The sequence below is a fragment of the Dermacentor albipictus genome, chromosome 9 (assembly GCF_038994185.2).
Source record: "Dermacentor albipictus isolate Rhodes 1998 colony chromosome 9, USDA_Dalb.pri_finalv2, whole genome shotgun sequence".
NCBI classification, from domain to species: Eukaryota; Metazoa; Arthropoda; class Arachnida; order Ixodida; family Ixodidae; genus Dermacentor; species Dermacentor albipictus.
Genome location: NC_091829.1, coordinates 79702771 through 79722056, shown reverse-complemented (window position 1 = coordinate 79722056; position 19286 = coordinate 79702771). Strand labels below are relative to the sequence as shown.

Sequence of the window (19286 nt, the reverse complement as noted above, 5' to 3'; positions counted from 1 at the left end):
AAGATCGCTTCGGCTAGAAAAAAAAAAGCAATAGCTGTCGCAGAAGGGGCTTTAAAATTCACACACGAAGACGAACCTAGCTCTTGTGTCCCGCATCAATGTTTTAAGTGATCAGAATCAAGCGTTGGTGTACGTACTTTTAAACCGTGGCTTTGGTTATATTGCTTTACTCGCTCTCGATAAACGCTTAACACCAATGGACGTGAACAAGGATGAAAAAACGTGCGTGCGGCTGCAGTAAATCTAACGCATGCGCAATGGCCATGGGGGCCACTATTGCCTTATTTGAAATCAAAGTACAAAAAAAAAGAACAACTAAACACTGCACCGAAACACTCCTGTAAGAAAATCGCATGGTAGATGCGACTCGCGATGGTTAACACAAGCGTTTCACTTCTATGGGGCGTAACAAAATGGGACGCCATTTTTTTCAAACGTTTCTCAAGCGCTTGCTTCCCCAAGACAGCTGTTGCTGGGGTGAGTGAATTTCTCGCAATTTATCTCGCCCAACCGTATGTCGCAGCGCTTGCTGTCGTTCTTTCAACCGTGTCGTGTTGCAAAATGTGCTTCAGCCAAACAGGAAATTCATGAGTTGGTATTCGAAAAAAAGTGCTTTCCCGTGGTGGTGGTGGTGGTGGTGAATTGTAGCAACAGGCGGGTTTAGCCTGGCGAACAAGGCCGGCAATTGCTCCGCCCGAGCGTCTCGCACAATACCGCTGAAGGGTTTCACCATGTGTCCATCAAACCAGTCTCTCTTAAGAACTCGATGAGGAGACGTGAAGTTTCTTTTCGGGCTATAACTGATCCCGCGGGAAATATAAGGTGGTGCAGGCGCGCATGCGGAAGGTTCTTGCTTTGCAGATTCTTCAGGAGAGTGTCTCTTTCATCTTGGCATTGCTGGCAGGACCACAAAAAATGCTCAATGTCTCCTGTCTCGTTGCATGCCGAACAGTTCGGAGAATTGATTCGCCCCGTTTTAAATAACCAGGCCGGTGTATTTGCGGATCCTGTCCTTATTCGATACAGAAGTGTGGCTTCCTCTCGGTGCAATCGCTTGGTTACGCAGGGCATATGCGATGGAACCCAAAGCGACGCAAAGTGATTTCGAATGTCAGATTTTTGCACTTGATTACTCTTTGGGGCCTTGATTTTGGGAGGATGATAGAGCGCTGCGTATGCAAGCGCATCAGCTTTTTCGTTTCCTGAGATACCAATGTGGGAAGGAATCCATTGAAACTTTACTGTGAAGCCTTTGTTGTTGAGCGCTTTCACGATGGCTAGTGATTTGCGTGGGAACTTGAGGGATGGCAAACCACGGTACATTTGTTGTAATGCGGCCTTTGAGTCCGTAAGGACAACCACATTCTGCGGAGGCAAAGTCTTTAATTTGCGCAGAGCAGAAGCTATTGCTGCACCTTCCACAACTGTCGACGAGGCTATACAGTCCAGACGGCCAGACCACGTATATCTTAGAGAGGGAATATAGAATGCAGCTGCACAGCGGTCTTCGTCTGCCTTGACAGAGCCATCTGTGTATACTTGTAGGTGACTCGGGTAAATCTTGTTCAGGTGTTCCAGGACTAATGACTTGGCTTCTGCAGATGGAATGCAGCTCTTTGATTGCAATCGTGGTACACTTAAGTTGCATATGATGTCCTCGAATGTCCAGGGTGGTTCTATCCTTTCTCTCTGTCTCGAGCAGCGCAATCCTAATACGCGAAGCGTGTTCAATGCTGCATAAAAATGTGAGCGCGGCCTGTTACCTATACGTCGTAAGAGCGCTCTACCGGGCGTAGACTCACTCAATCGTAGGAGCTGGATCATCAGAGCCTGGGAAGCCTGAAGTCGTAGAGGGCGTGACTCAGCTTCGTAGAGCACTTTCTTGTTTGACGCTGGCTGAGGGACTCCAAGGCAAAGTCGCATACCTCTTCTGTGGATGGCTTCTAAGCGCTCGTATTGGCTGTCGGAGGGTGACATCAGAGGTAGCTGATACAGGATTCGACTTGTAACCAACGCTGTATGTAGCCGTAGCATGGACGTCGGGTGGTTGCCCCAGCGTATGCCAGCGACTCGTTTGAGCACATGTAGCCTGGGTGACGATGATGCCACAACGTGGTCAACACCGCGGCGCCAGAGTAGCCTGTGGTCTAAGGTAACGCCCAGAAATCGGACGTTGGTGACTTGTCGAATCTGGCATCCGTCCAAATTCAGCGTCAAACGTGTAGATTTTCTTTTCACTCCAGGAAATAGTACGAATGATGATTTTTCTGCTGATAGTGATAATCCAATCGTTGCCAAGTGGCCCTGAATGGCTTTTACTGCTCCCTGGGCTATTCGTGCAAGGCGGCGATGCTGGTAGCCGGAGACCCAAATGCAGATATCATCGGCATATATAGATATCTTCACTGGTGCTCGATGGTTTAGTGCACTTGGGAGGCTACTCATGGCAGTGTTAAATAATTACCGGTGGTATATAGTCGCATCGGAAAGCTTACGCCAGGGCTTTTGCGTTTTTCTTCTTTTTTTTTTAATTGCAAGAAAGCTTTCTTCTCCTATAAAACTTAAAGTACAAAATCCATCCACGTCAATTGGTGGCGTGCAAGGTGATTGCGAGCAAATGCTTCATCTACACGTCCGCTCCTAGGAGGCGGGCTCATTAGTTGCGGAAATTGATCACATGACCAGGACTGACCAATCGGCGGCAACGGGGCCAACAGAGAAGGTTTGTCGTTCTTTCCAAGTTCCAGTGACTTTACGGTGGCGGTAATTGGCCCTGGAATGTGAAAATAAGCCACTGAAAAATAAATGTTTAGCGAATGCCTACGTGACCTCCACGAAGGGCGCCAGGAATAAGAAGCATAACTATTAAAGATTTTTTTTAGAGTGAAAGCTGTATCAGCGGAGTAGAGTACTGGTAATCAGCCTTTACTTTCAACATAACGGCATTTCTGTGCCTAGTATCGCCCTGCGAATGGTGACATGGCTCGTGTTTCTTTTAATATTATTTATAATAATAAAATTTGTAATAAATTATTTATAATATTAGTAATAGCGTTTAAGACAGAACAAATTCGAAAGGAAAAACGCTGGCGGTGCTGAGTTTCCAGCCTACGACCCCACGGCTCCGAAGCCTAGTTGTCTCACCCACTGGGTTAAAAACACTTGCTTTTTCCTTTCTTGCACGGAAAACAAAACTGAATATATGTTACAGAACGATCGTCGCTGCACGCTCAAAACTCTTGCGAACACACATGCGTCCCGCAAGTGTATCCAGTCAGGCGGAAGTTACTGCACCCAGCCCTTGCATAGGGTGAGTGTATATCTGATCCATAATATCAATGTGTTGTACTGGCGGTACAATGCGAACCTCAGAGTTTCTATGAGGGCTTTGTTTAAAGATTTGGTGGTGGCGGAATAAAACCAATCTCTGGGATCACATGTAGAGCAAATTTGGAGTATTGTAGAATCAGGAAAATTTCGATTGGACAAAAATTTATTGCCAAGCACGCCAAATCCCCGATGCGTTTCGGTGGTCGCGGGACGGGCCTGCCGTTGGGGCGTTTGTTCCCCGACCGAAATGTCACCTATCTATAAGGACTCATGCGCTTGCCGTCGTACAACACGTACAGATAAGCAGTCAATGAGTTGATAAGGGTGACAAGGCGTGATGAGGGGCTATATGGGTCTCATCATGCTTAATAACGATTCGACGCGGATCGATACGGTGCTGAAGAGCGATAAGGGCTAATAATTCTTGGAGCTATTCTGATAAGCCTAATAAGCACCGATAAGAGGTGGAAAGGATCGGATCGAGTTCGATAAGGTGGATAAGGACCGAGAAAAGTTGACAAAGTTCGGATCATGTGCGATACGATTGATAAGGATCAGATTGGGTTCGATAGGGTTGGTGACAACCGATCAGGCTTAATAAGAATCGGATGTGGCCCGATAAGCATTGATAAGGGTTTATACTGGGCGGATCAAGTTTCCTAACATTGAGAATGACACCGTGCTCCATGGTTATGAGCAAGTGGCGCAATGCTTACGTGTAGTGAGAAAACTCCCAGAGGTGTTTCTACGAGAATTCTTTAGTTGCTATTTTGTACACTTTAAAATATATTGTGCATATCATATGAATTTGTACAACATCGAAAAATCAGCACATTGCAAGTACCATGATTTGCTAAAATCGTAATAAAATGCCCAAATGTTAAAGCTCTGTAGACACTGATGCAGTCGTTTGCTTCGAAAGAAGTTGCGCTCGGGAAGCCTTCCATTCATTCCGTTGCTATGACGAACAACGTAGGGGTCATCGATGGTATTGAGCTACAATGACGCCGCCGCCTCACGATGAGCGCGCTGAATAGACATTTCTTAAATATTTTGGCGTTCTCATTGGAATGCATTTCTACTTCTTATTATTTGTTTGCTATCACCAAAGGTCGTGGGTGGCACTTACACCAAAGGTCGTGGTTTCGAGTGCCTTAATTAACTCTATAATTATTAAATGTGCTTTAAATAACCTCGCCTTAACATCAAAAATGGTCGGTTAGACTTCGACATAAGCTCGAGGGTTCGACTCCCACAGAAGGTCATGGATTCGAGTGCCTGAATCAACTCTATATTAATTAATTTTCCCTTTTTTCGGCATAGTGAACGACAGAGTAGTGGTACGAGCGCGACTGGCAGTATGGGAACGCCGACTTCATGAGCGACATCGGAGCCAGCTGTGGAAGAAGACGCCGAAACCGCGAGCAGTGACACGAGTGCGGGTATACGCGAGGCCAGCTCACATGGCCCTTTGTGTACCGCACGCCGCGTTTTCCAGACCATCTGGGCTATGAACAAGCCTTAACCTATGCACTAGGGCCCCTGCACTGCTTGCCCTGCAGGCACAAGCGCGAGCAAACCGCCTTATATATTTAAAGAACTGCATTTCTAGCCACACAGTTGTGCCTGAGTGCATGTCTCTTTTGCGCGACCAAACACAAAGTCACAAATAATAGCCACAATTATATACACCAGGCTCACAGATGTTTCTGAGGCTCGCATATTGGATAACAGCGCATTTTTTCCAACTGTTTCATAGTCAATGGTGGCAGAGCTCCTTTTCATCGATTAACGTCGCTTTTCAGGTGGTACGCTCTACAGAAGCCTCTGATGGAGCGTCTAATGCGCGCGTATGCGTGGGGGTTTGCATACCTGCAAACGCACGTTCATATGGGAGTTCTTTTTTTTTTCTTCTTGGGCAGGTAGGCCGACGAGTAACGTGGTTGTCTGGCCCTGCTCATGCTTGTCGCGGTGTGTGCAGGTCTCTTGGAGCGTGTGTGTTGCTTCAAGTCAGGAAACTGCAATAAACGCTCTATGAGAGCAGTCCTTTCATTCTTTTTAGTCAAGGAGGCTGCTGCTGTGCACTGTGTGGATGTCAGTGTAGCTGTGCGTGCGCAGTAACTGCAGCGCGTCACACCAATGAGTCGATTAGCCGTAACAATCCTCGCGACAAAGATAGAACTGTGATTGTCCAAGAAAATAGGTTAAAACAGGTAAATGGAAGACTGGTGCGCAAAAAAAGCTATTTCGCTAACGCCTACTACACAGCAGGCTTGAGCACCCTGCTTTATCACGTCAATTTAGTTGGACCCAAATTTCCATTGTCAAGCGCGGCAGGAGCAAAATGGTGACGTCGAATCACCGCGGCTTACTCCGGAGCGTCCCCGTTGTATTCTATGGGAGTTGGGCAAGGTTACATGACGTCATGAATGGGAGGGCAAAGGCCTTGCGGTGTCTAGGAGGCTATGTCTGTGCTCACTCTCTCCCTCTTTCTCTCATTTTATTCACTTCTTTGGAGCGAAGCTCTTTATGACTAGTTTCTGGAAAAAACATTGCGTGCGTCTATCGAGCCCTGTAGAAGGAGAGTTTAGCGCCCTTACACTCTGTTTTCAGGACATGCATCCTTTCTTCGGGCAGGCTAGTGGCCTACTAATTGTAGTGCCTCGCTCCATCCTCCATGCGTGAGCCCTGGCGCAATGGAGTTGGGGGTAGAGACAAGAAGAAGCGGGAGGCGTCGAACTGTCGATTGTCATCTCGCCCGCTTGTTCGTCACGGGAAGGATTGGGAAAGGGTACATGCACTGAGGCAAGCGAGCATCGCCCTAGCGACGTTATCAACAGTTCCACTTTGGACTTGCAATGGGCAGAATGCACGCAGTTCTCTCTGGTCAAGAGGAACGTGCCCTCAAATTGCAACGACGAGAGCAAAAGCGCGTATGGGCGCGAAAGCGACGAGAAGCCGCTGCCACCTAACGCGCTGCGGCCGTCGGGTCGGGACCACCAGGTATTTGCCGCGCAGACGGAAAATAGGACCATCGTCGCGATGGTCTACGTCCCTCCGTCTACGCACAAAGGAGACATTGAGACCTTTCTAATAGACGCCTTTGGTGGGATCTCATCCGTCGAAGACAAGTCGATCGTCATAGTGGGATACATTAACATCAACCTAGCGCGCCCCGACGGCAAGTGGATTGTATCCGGCTTCTAGAGCCTGGGAAGGAGTACATATACCTGAGTAAATTACACACAGGGGACCCTGATCATGAGAGGTACAAAAGAATACAAAAGAATAAACATGAGTTGGAGCGCATACAGCAGACATTGTCAGATCTTGACTGCAAGCCTACCAATATCATTTAAAAAGAAAGTTGTACAATCGGTGCAAAGAAGCTAGAGAAAAAATTAAGGTCCGCCCAAAGGGCCAGGGAACGAAGAATGCTAGGCGTAACGATAAGAGACAGCAAGAGAGCGGTGTGGATAAGGGAGCAAACGGGGATAGCAGATATTTTAGCTGACATTAAGAGAAAAAAATGGAGCTGGGCAGGCCATGTAATGCGCAGGATGTATAACCGGTGGACCGTTACTGTTACAGAATGGGTGTGAAGATAGGAGAAGTGCAGTCGAGGACGGCAGAAGGCTATAGGTGCGGTGATGAAATTAAGAAATTCTCAGGCAGTAGTTAACATCGGTTGGCGTAGAACACGGTTAATTGCAGATCGCAGGGAAAGGCCTTAGTCCTGCAGTAGACAAAAATAGTGCGATGATGACGACGGACGTCAATGTGCTGACCACGTGTCACCAGTCGTGTATAGATTTAACCTTCGCAAGGACGTCTCTAGCATAGCAGTACAACCGATCGCGGTGTACCACAGCGACCACGAAGCTATGGTCAGTGTGGTAACGAATGAGACAAAATAAACAAGCACAAAGTTACCTGTATGTGTTTTTATTCACACAATATAGCAATAACCACATATATCAATGTATAGTTCTCGTTTTGGTCATCCCAACACAGCTCCGCTGGTTATACTTCTTCGCAGAGTGGAATGGCACTAAATGTTTTCTATGCGCCGCTGTAAAGTAGCAACACGGACCCAGCTGAGCTCCCAGCGTTTCGAATCCTTTATTTCTCTTGCTCACCTCACTGTGATTCTTACTGATCAGACAAGGCGAAACAGTCATGGGTTGACATAGACGAGATGATCACCTAAGCGTGAATCGAGAGAGAGAAAGAGAGAGAGAAATAATGTTTATTTGCACCCGCAAAAAGAGCCCCGAGGAGTCAAGAGTCTTCCTGTCCTGCGGCTTGCTCCTCCCTAGACACCACGGAGCCCCAAGGAGCATCAGCCAGCGTGAATCGAAGAGACCTCAATCTGAAGCCAATATTTCGACGAGAGGACTTGTACAGACTGTTCTGAGAGAGCCATTGCCCTGACAAAATGTTCTTTTTAAACGTCAGTTTCTGGCAGATGTTTTTGTTCTCTCTCTCTCATCTTTCAGAAGTTCAACAGAGCTAACTACCCGCTTTTATCGAGCTGAATGTGCAACTTTGCAAAGGAACGCCGATTGTTATGCTGTGAATGCAAGTTATACCTCAGTTGGCGTGACCTCCAAAACAAAATGGACGCTATATTTCCTTTCTTTTCAATGTCGATCTGGCAAGTTGGAACCCAGCATAGAGCTTTTCCCTCACTTCCTTTCGGGCTGCATGCAGAGCGCGCTTCAGTGATGCCGTCAGAGAAAAGGCTACCGTCAACTTCGCAGAAAAGTACGACTCTCGGTATCAGCAGGCATCGCTAAGAGGTGGAGGAATGGAAGAATGCGTCCGAGTAAAGAGCTATCGACCGGGAGCGAGCTTGAGTGCCTATCGACCCCCAGGACCCGCATGACCCCTGACGCCTAACGATGGTCCTGCCCATAGGATTTTACACCTTAGTGAAACTGCGGAGAACGTAACAGAGTCCCCCTAAGGTAGCCACCCGGGAGGCGTTTATGAGACGGAACTGGCAGCGGTGCTGCAAAAGCTTGAAAGAAGGCGGAGTGGTAGGGGAGGGAAAGGCGTTACTTATGGTAGCCTTTCAATGAGAGCCGTATCGCCGCATCGGAGAAAAGATACCGTAGTATAGGTTCTGAAGAAAAGCTGATTAGGGCTTACGTAAGTTATTAGGACGGCTTTGCATACGCTGCTTCCATCGAATAAAGGAGTAAGCCAACGTGATTAGGACTCGCTGCTTGGCAGTGTCACTGCCTTCCAGAACCACACATTCTTTTCCTATCTCGTCTCACTCGACGTTCAGCGGCGCATTATTCTTCGTTTGTTTGCAGTCTCAGACTGCGATGCAATTTTTTTCCTGCAGTCCTGTTTGATAACTTAGGTTTGAGTTGTTCGTTAATTTTTTCTTTGTTCCACTCAGGGCCCTTGATTTACGCAGGCACTGTTTTTTCGGGATCCTTTCCTTTTTTGACTGGCATTAGAATTTAGAAAACGATTGAAGGAAGGTGTGGTGTTCGCCAATTGCTCATAGAGATATTATTTTACAAACAGTCGGCCATATTATTGAAACCTTGGAAGGTGAGACGCAAGGTCGTGGTAATCAAGTCCAGAAAGTAGAACCTGCTTGTAGCTACGGACTACATCTGAGTAATTTAATTCTGCTGATGAGAACGAGTGGGGGAATTCGCATTCCTACGCCATAGACGTCATAAATGCTTGTACAATGTTCTACATCGGCTATTTCGTATGCTACTCTCCGTATCGATTTCGGCTATTCAACATACTCTAAACTATACACGTTGTTATTGATTCGCACTGCGATTTGTTATTCTAATTGCGCAGGTGACTAGGTGATCCGCGGTTTTCGAGATAAACCTCAAATTGTTTAGAGTGGACCTTCTTTCTTCTTTTGTCAAGCTCGGAAGCGTTACCAGGTTTTTGAGAACCATATTACCGCAAAAATAATGGCTGTGGTTTAGCTAGGGTTAAGCCCAGGATGCGAAGCATACTAGCCTTTATTTTAGTTGTTGAACCACTGTTTAGCCTGGGGAACTGCTGTTGCTTGGCTATATTTGGTTCGGCTAGACGAAGAAACAACTCATGCGTTACTCTGCTTATTCCTTTATTTTCAAACCAATAAATACGCTGTGGTGATCAGTAAAGTAGTGGCTCTTTGTTTGAACATCGCTTATCTCGTATTTTCTCGCCACATTTCTGTGCAGGATCAAGTCCAAGTCCGTTTCCGTGGCTCTTTGTAACTTGCGCTTTGCGGTCTGACGAGTGGCCCATTCCTTTCCCGCCATTGCGCTATACAACAGGCCTCGACTAGAGCGCGCCGCTCTTTTATACAGCTGTGATGACGCCAGTGCCCTAGCGGGAGGAACGGGTGTTAGGCCGCCGCACAGGCTGTGCGACCACAGGCGAGCGCAAGAGTTCAGCCCGGCTTGCAGCTGTTGTGACGTCAGTGCACTAGCGGGAGGAGCGGGAGTTAGGCCGCAGTACCATCTGTGCGACCGCAGGCGAGCGCACGAGCTGAGACCCGGCTATGTAGCTACGCGGCCGCAAGCGAGCGCACGTGTTGAGCCTCCGCTTTTGCAGCTGCTATGACGTCATATGGTAGCTACGCGGCCGCGCGCGGCGCAGCTAGGAAGAGCGTGGTTGTGCGGCTAGTATGCTTCACATAAAAAGAACGCAATGACCCAAATTGAGGCAAGGGAAGTGGAATCACTAGAGTAAACTTTCACTTTCCCTAATTGCTAACTAACCCACAATTGCCAACCCATAATTGCTAACTAGCGGAAGTACGGCAAGCCGCTAATACCACAGCACTTGCCGTGAGGCGCCGCGAGGGGCCCTAATGACTACCTGCACAAGCACAACATTGTTTCTCGGCACTAATTTGGTTTTAGAAACGGCCTTTCCACACAAATTGCAGTCTTAATTAGAACATCAATAGACAGTGGTCATCTGGTCGCGGGATTGTTCATAGATTTTGCGAAAGCTTTCGGCTCCCTCAGTCATTTTATATTCAGCGATAAATTGCTTCATTACGGAATTAATTGAATACTTTTGACGTTATTTCGCAGTTACTTAGAAAATCGTCAACAAATTGTTCAACGAGGTGATTTTCAGTCCAACAGCACCGTTATTAACCTTGGCGTTCCCCAGGGATGCGCACTTAGAGCTTTATTTTTTTTTACTCTATATAAATGGCTTGCCTTCGCAGCTTGAGTGTGCTACCCCTGTACTCTATGCAGATGATACTAACCTTATTATAGCCGATTATGAAGAATGCAACCTTTACAATAAGCTTAACTCTGAATTAGAAATTTTGCACCGTTGGTGTACAATTCACCTTCACCTTAACCCAACTAAGACAGTTTTTATCTTATTTCACTCTGAAAAAAGAAAAACGGCTATTCATTCAGATGTCGTGTACAATGACCATCCGATAAAACAATCTATTGAGACAAAATTTCTTGGTGTTATTATTGATAACCATTTAAAATTCCGCCTTCATGCGCGTTCCGTAGTTCAAAAGGTTTCATATGGCGTGCATGTGCTGTCGAAATATTGAAACTATTTACCTCCCCACATACTTATCAATCTTTACTACGCATTTGTTCACTCTCACATTAATTACTGCTTAGCGAGCTGGGGCTGCACATACAAAACTCATCTGTCACCAGTGTTAACACTTCAAAAAAAGAGCTCTTCGAATTATAGCACCCAACAGTACGCATATTAAGAGTGAAGATTTATTTAAAACCCTTAACATTCTCAACATTTACGATTTCACAACATACAACATCGCCTCCGTCATGCATCAAATATTTAATGAAAAACTGGCCTTGAAAACAGTCTCGCTCTATCCCTCACTTCGCCATGTTGGAAACGCATCTCGCTGCCGTTTTTTATTGCCTAAGGTAAATACTAATTACGGTCGCTCTACACTACACTTTACAGGCACCCCAGTTTGTAACAAGCTCGATAGTGACCTAACCACTCTAAGAACATTGCAAACATTTCTTAAACAATCAAAGCTCTCACTTATTAACAATGCGTAACACTGCGCACGCTTGCACATGCCCTCACTTTTCTTTTTTTTTCTGTGCCGATGTTTTCGATGACGCAACAAAGAAAATTGTTAGAAAAATGTATCTGATTTGTGAAATGTTCCCTACTACTGTAGTTTCTGGTTTTACTTATTCAGCTATTTCAATTTTATGTGATTTTGCAGTATAAAAAGAAAAACAGGTGCCGTAGAAGTGTTTTCTTTCCTGATACCAATCAGTAGGGACCTTTTAACAAATTTGTTGGGTCCCAAACGTGTGTACTTTGCAATTGTATACGTTCATTATGTTAAATAAACTTTGAAACTTTCAAACTTTCAATGGCAATCCGAAAAGAGACAGGCTGTATGCAATCACTCTTTTCTGGGAGCAGGATAGCAGTGAACAGTTATGACGTCGATAAAAAAATCAATTCCAGTTTACCTCGGCGGATACGCTATAACGTGAAGAAAGCAATGTACGACATGTATCATGTATTTGTTAACGCAGTACTATGAGCATGCGCGCATATTAGGCCACGTATGCCTGTAGTTATTGTTTTTCTCACTTCGTTCGATCCATCTGTACATGCGGCAGTGCGCCAACATTCGAAGTTTCTCACATGTACGAACATCGGCGTCCATTAATTGCAGTACCAGTGCAAGCCAGGTTTTATTGTAAAGAACCTGGCGGTCAAACGCGGCTATGTGAAATGTTCAGTAAGTTATAGAACTATCCTGGTAGTAAAATGCTCGTGGTATGCATGGTAAATCATATGAGAAAAGGTCAAAAACTCCTGGGGAGTTTCTCACCTTGCACATGATAAAAAATTACGCTATTCAATGTAATGATGATTACGATGATGATAAAAATGGCAGAGAACTTATGCAACTCTTGCAACTACTGCAGCATACAGTATACTTTACGAAACATATACTATGTACAATATACTCATATGTGTAGCAGTGATGCATCAAGGCCAACGTCAGCCACGTGGCTCACATTCCCACTGAAGTGGCAAACATGGTGCAGATGCACATGTTGAGATGAATGTGGAGGGAAGGATAAGTGAAGCAGCTAATAAAACCATAGGAATACATCTGATGCGCACAATTGAGGGAGAGCGAGAGAAATATGTGTAAATGCTGATAAATGTACGAGCGTAAATATAGGCCCGCACATGCACTCTGCGTGAGGAAGTGGATAGAAACACCCTAAGAAGATGAAGGCGCAAAGGAAAGAAAAAAAAAACAGCCAAGCTTAAGCCCCGTTGACATCGACGTAAAGCGAAACATTCCTGGTGTAATTGGCTCGTAAAACATTTGTGTGGTTTTCGAGGTATAAGGGCAACAAGCTATACGAAGAAATGATTTTTTCTTGCGGTATAGTTCTGCGGAAGCCCACAAGGTGGAGAGAAGTAATTGCTAAAGGGAAAATAAGACATCCACCCAATCGTAGCAGTTGCTACGAAGGAGACCCATATGGGTTCCTCGAAAGAAAAGACTCGCAGTTGAAGAAAAATTCGTTCTCGTCCGGGACGCGATCCCGGGACCACCGCCTTTCCAGGGCAGCCACTCCACCTCCTCTCCACCTTGCGGCTTTCCGCAAAGCTACTGCGTCAAACTCTTGCCTTTGCTTGGAGTTGTTGACAAGTTCGACTTTGCCCTGCGATCTGACCGTGGTTCGCTCAGATGGTAGAGCGGCTGCCCCGGAAAGGCGGTGGTCCCGGGCTCGAGTCCCAGAGCAGGACGAATTTTTCTTCAACTGCAAGGCTTTTCTTTCGAGGACTCCGTAAGAGTTTCCTTTGTAGTAATTCCTACGATTAGGTAAACGTCTCATTTCCCCTTTATCAATTATGTTGTATGCGCAGAATTTTAAAGAGGCTGGATGTAATATGCTCATAAATTTTCAGCGGCGTCTATAGCGTCGTGTCGCTATCGTAGTGTTTATGATGCGTCCGTTTCTTCTAGCGCAAGTGTGGATCGAAACGCCCCAAGCATCTCAAAGCACTGGCTTGTCTACGAGAAAGGTTGTTCTATGCCGCTTGTCGATGCACGTGACCCTGGCATAAGGCTTTGAATATCAGGCATGTGTGCTAGAGATCCTGCTCTCGATTCCTGCCGTTCGACAAGTTTGCGAATGATTAATTAATTACCGACAGCGCTGTACTTCGTTGATAATTATGAGTTAGGAAGGTCGCAAAGCCGTTTGAAGCCAAAATGACGAAGTTTATGCCAATCCATGTTCTAACGCAGCAATCCCATGCTGGCCGAATCAGCCTCTTGGCAGCCTCCCGTACACAGTAATGTCACAGTTTCTTGTAGTGCTTAATGCACGAAACTATGCTTGAAACGGTAAACTCGCAAACTTCTTCCCTACACCGTTCCTAGAAGGCGACATCCCTTTGAACATGATCGGTATTAAAGGCAAAAAAGTATGAAAAAGGGCATTGAACTTGGCAAGAAAGCTTCGCTTTAAAGAAGAAAAGAAGTGATAGTGTCTATAGAAACAGGCCAGAGGTTGTCAATGAATCAGGTTTCTTGAAGAAATGTCTTCTTGTTGTAGTAACGTGTGGACTGTTAGTTCATTAACAGACGACTGGGGCATGCCGCGATGGTCTGGCCGAACTAACTAACTTGTGGCTCTAAAAGTAACTAAAATAGTTTCGTGAGATGACTTAGAAGACGAACAACGGTCCCCTGAAATATATAAGCAAACTGTGTCTGTCAATATGGAAAATAAAGTAAAACAATGTTGCTGTAAAGGAGAATGCATGGCAGCTAGTATAACTTGTAGTCTAGTCGTTCTGGAGACGCCGAGTTCGCTGGACCGAGAAAGGTAGAGTTTCATCCGAAAGGCGAAGCAATTGTAGCTATAGCAAAATTGTAGACAACTACGCGAAATTGCGTTCGTAGTTTTATCGGCCGTGTAAAATGTAGTAACATGTTGTACAGTAAATTTGTTCAAGTAAACGTTACGCGCGCACAGGCCAACATCAATCAACAGATCTTACGCGATGAACGCGATCACTCACTGTTACAGCGCGGGCGTGATGAAGGTCGGCGGCCTCCCGGAACGAACGCTCAATGCGGCCTTACACTTCAACGCCTCTCCGTAACTTGAGATTACGTGACCTTCAATGCTAATCGAAGACATTCCACATCAAGTGACCAACCATCTGCATTCACCCAGGCCTTTTACACTCAACAGATTCCCTCGTAGGTAGGGCGCGCATGCGGAGACAGCCGTGCGCAGCCCCGGCTTTGCTAGAGGAAGAGCCGCGCGCTCACCTGCCCTCTCTAGCGCGCGCTTGATCACATTACCATGAGCCAAACTTTGCCGCCTTTCCCGCCTTCACGCACGCTCGATCACACGACCTCCGAAAACGTGCGCGCGGGAAGACAGCGTGTATCAAGCCACCACCCTTTGCAACTTATCCTCGCAGTCGTTTCTTGGAAAACCACAGCATACAGCACGCTGGGTTCTGAACGATATACGGTACCGCACATTGGCACTAACGATGGCCACGGCGTCTAAAAATTCGCCTGGAGGCTCCATATAAGAGCTCTCGCAAAATTAAGAAGCCTTCTCGTGTCTGAAGCTTTGATATTGCACAGAAATATTTCACACGCATTCTAACACGCGACAGTTATCACAGTAAGGGTAGCCCGTGGTGAGTGTGACCTTCTGACGAAGTCGGTGACACATGGTCTGCAGACGGCTGAGAAGCTGGTATAGAAGCCTGGATTTCAAGACAGAGGCAGCTGAGTAGATAATTTGATGCTGATGAAGCGAAACACTCCACACACGATTCTTTTCCACGTTGGCAGGGGTCTTTGCGATTTGCGTTTCTGTTGATTTGAATAGTATCTAAAACGTCATTTTACTAAATGATCATGCGCATATATGCGCAGCACAGATCACAAATTCATCGTTATGCAATGTTTACGTTTAGGCACTACAGCATTCACAAGCAATGCCAGAACTGCCAACATGAAAACGGAAAGATGCACTGTGTATGACGTATAAGCAGTGGCGTTAGATGATGATGATGAAGAACGTTTATTTGCTCTATTTTGCAGTGATTTTTGCGGTATCAGATGGAGTCTTTCATCTTCTCTCCAGGGTCGGTTCCCCTAGTCCAGGGCTCCGCTGAGGGTAGCTGCCCTGCGTGCACGCCTTACTAGTCCTTGTTAGACTTTCAAGATGTCGCTGGATAGCATCCTCTCCCACTATTCCGCACTCGGGTTTTTTTTATTATGGCTAGCCCTTCTGTTTTCTGGCAAGCCCATGTGGTATGGTATAGGGTTGGTTTGTCTCAACACCATGGGCACTTGCTCTCGTACTGCGTGGGGTAGATCTAGCTTAGCATGTTTAGGCACTGGAATGTTCCCGTTTGTAGCTGTCGCCATGATACGGCGTCTTCTATGTTTAGTTGTTTGTGAGGGGGCGGGTATTTTTGTCTGATGCCTCCGTAGTAGTTTAGTATCTCTGAATAGCTTTGGGCTACCGGCTCGGGTTCCTCAGCGGGGTTGGGATTGTTGGATGCTCGGTAGGGTGGCCAACATTATGTTTGATGCTCGCGGAAAGAAGCGCTATTAGAGTTCTATGCATAGACAAGTACTGGATGCATATAAATATATTTAGCACTATAACCAGTCGTGTCGGAGTGTGTCACTGTTGGCAAAGAAAACTTCGCTTTAAAGTCGTATGTTACACATCGTTCTGTCCCATTTTTCTTTTCAGGGGAATTCCTGAAGAGCCCCATCTTTCCTGTAAGAGAAGTCTTAATGTGAAGGCAGCTGAATAAGGATGCTACCTAATTAGCCTCTATAATTTTGCCTTCAGGGCACATGCCATTTGGAGATGCAAGGAGAGCAGTATAGTGAAATCGTGTTCGCCTAATCGTGTTCGACGATTCCCGGAAGGTGTGTGTTCCGCTCCCACCAACAGCAAGTTCTTTCTTGTCCACTTTCATTTCCCTTTACCACATAATTTCTTTAAAACAACCTACAATTTAAGGTGTGCCTTCCTTGGCATCAATATCTGTTGCCTTCGTGTGGTTGTCATTAAAAAAGACAAGGCCCCTTGGTTTCTGTTCTTCTCGGTCGTCGTTAATGTGTGCAACGCAACACGTTGGCGCTCCAATAAGGAGCCTTGTTACGGCGTAACTAGCATTTCGGAGCAATCTCAAGCTAGAACGACTTCGTAGTAGCTGCCTAGAGGAGGCCGTTTTTAGTGTAGCTAAGACCCGCCCCTGCGAATCATCAACCTGAAAGGGCAGAATTTAGGGGTGCGTGATGAAAAAGGAACAAACTGAAGCAAAACAGACATGAAGAAAAAAAATCTGCATGCTCTATTGCAAATGTAAAGCGAAGCTTTGTGGAGCGGTAATGAAAACTTACAAAATTTGTCCACTTCATTCCTGTATCTTTGGTCTAAAAGGAAACTGGCGCCGGCATGTGATCTCTCGTACTCGTGCAGCGAAATGTGACAAGCCTTCTTGAGGGATACCACCGACTGGCACCGAAGTTCGAACCTCACCCCAGTATACACGTGTGTCGGATCTGCATAATTGATTCAAGCGAACGCAAATCTATATGGTGAAAAACCCGGCCGGCGTCCGACCAAAATATTGACCGACCCAAGTGAAACCAAGGACTGACACACAAGGAGCTACGCTTTAAGCGATATCCCGTCAGCCAAAGTCCCGGTGCCTACTAAAGGAGCAGATCGGTGATGGCACCGCATAAATTTATGTGAAATTGCGTATTTACTTAAAATATTAAATGCTGTCGCTGTAGACTTCTTAAAAATATATGTTAAAAAATTTAACCATAGTGCTACGCAGCAGAACGTTTTGAGTTGCACTGTTCCGTGTAAGCCTGTACAGAGGAGTCATCGTTATCCACTCTTCCTATTTCTTTTCTCTATAACACAACGCTGAACATCTCTCACACTGTGTTTGTTCTGACTGACCTCCTGGCTATTCTCGTGCAATAAATCTCTATTTGAGTTCGAAAAAAGCACGCGACTGTAGGCAGAGCGCCAAGTACCTGGCCAATAATTTATGACATTTTATTTATTTATATTTAAATTGGTGATTTCGCGATATGTTCGGTACTTCTTTGTTCCTTTGTATCTATACGTGCGCGCTCTGCAACCACGGACAGAAGAACCAGGTCCCACGTCAATTCACGCGCATGTTTTGAAATGCACAGAAATCTCTCCTACGCAAAAAAAAAAAAGCCAATGTGTTTGACACCGCCTTCAAGTGGTCGTCTTCGAGTTTCTACCGCTCTATTGTAAACTTGAAAAACTGTATCTGGCAGCAGCAAAAGTGAACAATCAGATGCCCGCAAATTACATCATTCGATTCTTTCTCAGCCCTCAGACTCTTCTTCACTGTCTCGAAATTTCGATTTTCTCTCCTTTGAAGCCTGAATTACCGAGTACGGCTTTGTCCGTTTCCTTTCCAAAGTGAAAAAGAGGGGAAAAAAAGACTGTTATCTTGAGTGGTTTCACGTACGTCACAAACATTCGAGTGTCTTTTAAAACAGTGATATCGTGGAGAAGTGAGATAGGCAAGCCTCTCCAAGGAGGACGCTGAAGAGAACGACACAAAACGAAAATTCTCGAGAAAGCTATCTCACGCAACTGCATTCGTGCCAACCTAAGGAATTCAAGCTGCCATGGCCGACTGGTTTTGAGGCGCATTCACAAAGGAAGCCACCTCATCCCCACCGCACCATGTTCATTCTTTTCCCTGGGCTTCGTGACACTCGAGGATTGTCCGCAACTGCGCTGGAAGTTTGAGACGCTGCGCCGTATCGATCGGGCGGCTGGCTGTTACGAAGCATAGAACGTGGAATGCATTAGCAATTCATATTGGGGAAAGCTGGCGCACCACTGCCCTTTTCACGGGTGGTTCCCAAAGGTGACAAGAGAGTTGGCCCAAACCTCTCCAGCTATGGCAGAGATCGCGAAGGTTCTGCATATCTATGATCGTCTCACCTGAGCACAACCAGCAATTTTATTGTTTCACCCTTGTTATTGATGCCTTTTGGAGAAGGCTCAAACAGAGCGCAGTTGAAGCTTCCTGCTCCCCTTCGCATATTTTCACAAGTTCAGGCGCGTTTTCTTTTTTCAAAGATAACTTGGTCTAGACTGTGGTGACACAGACGTGCTTTTTACATCTCAATGACCACACTACAAATATTTTGCTTTGCTTTTTACGTTGTGCGATTCTTGTTTGGTGGCGATTGTAAAGGGGAGAGGGGGCTAAATTTCTTGAATAAGTAAATTGTGCGTTGTATGACGCGAGACAACTTGGGCGTTTGGAAACATCCTGCGGACATTATTGGCTGACATTTCTAACTTACTGCGTGATTGATGCCTTGGAGGAAAAGTTGCTTTAATGTGCACCTTCATTTAAATGCGCCTAAAGCTTTCGACACTTCCCCCCATCACCTCTAATATGCGACGTACATGTACACGGCTTTCGCAGTTGTTTTCTTTCCAGTCCTCTTAAACCCTCTTTGAGGCCGCCTTAAAATAGGGGTATATATGAGCCGCATTATATCTGTAAAAAAAGACATCGTATCCTTTCATCTGCTGCAGAATAATTGCGGGTCTAACATTTTTGGGGATTCAAAAAGTTCTAGCCACAAATAAGGCGAGCATCACAGTTCCATAAAGCTTTATTCGCCATTTATATTTCCAGAAACCCACGACGTATTCAAATCCCATCTCAGCTGATGAGGGGACGACGATGGGGAGCATGCGATGACATCTCGTTCACCGGGTAGAGCTGAGACCGATGTCGAACCATTTGAAAGCTCGTTAGCCGACTGCAGGCACAGGTGGAACTAATGCGTGGAGGGGAGAAAGGAAATGGGGAAGCCGTGGTTC

General features: G+C 46.0%; 1 protein-coding gene across 2 annotated transcripts in view; it reads left to right on the top strand.

Moving 5' to 3' along the window:
• Positions 1-308: 308 nt before the first annotated feature.
• Positions 309-19286, top strand: part of LOC135919011 (uncharacterized) — a 997771-nt gene continuing 978793 nt past the window's right edge. For both annotated transcript variants that reach the window (XM_070524824.1, XM_070524821.1), the window contains exon 1: positions 309-477. The gene's annotated coding sequence lies outside the window, so the exon portion shown is untranslated. The remainder of the gene's footprint in view (positions 478-19286) is intronic.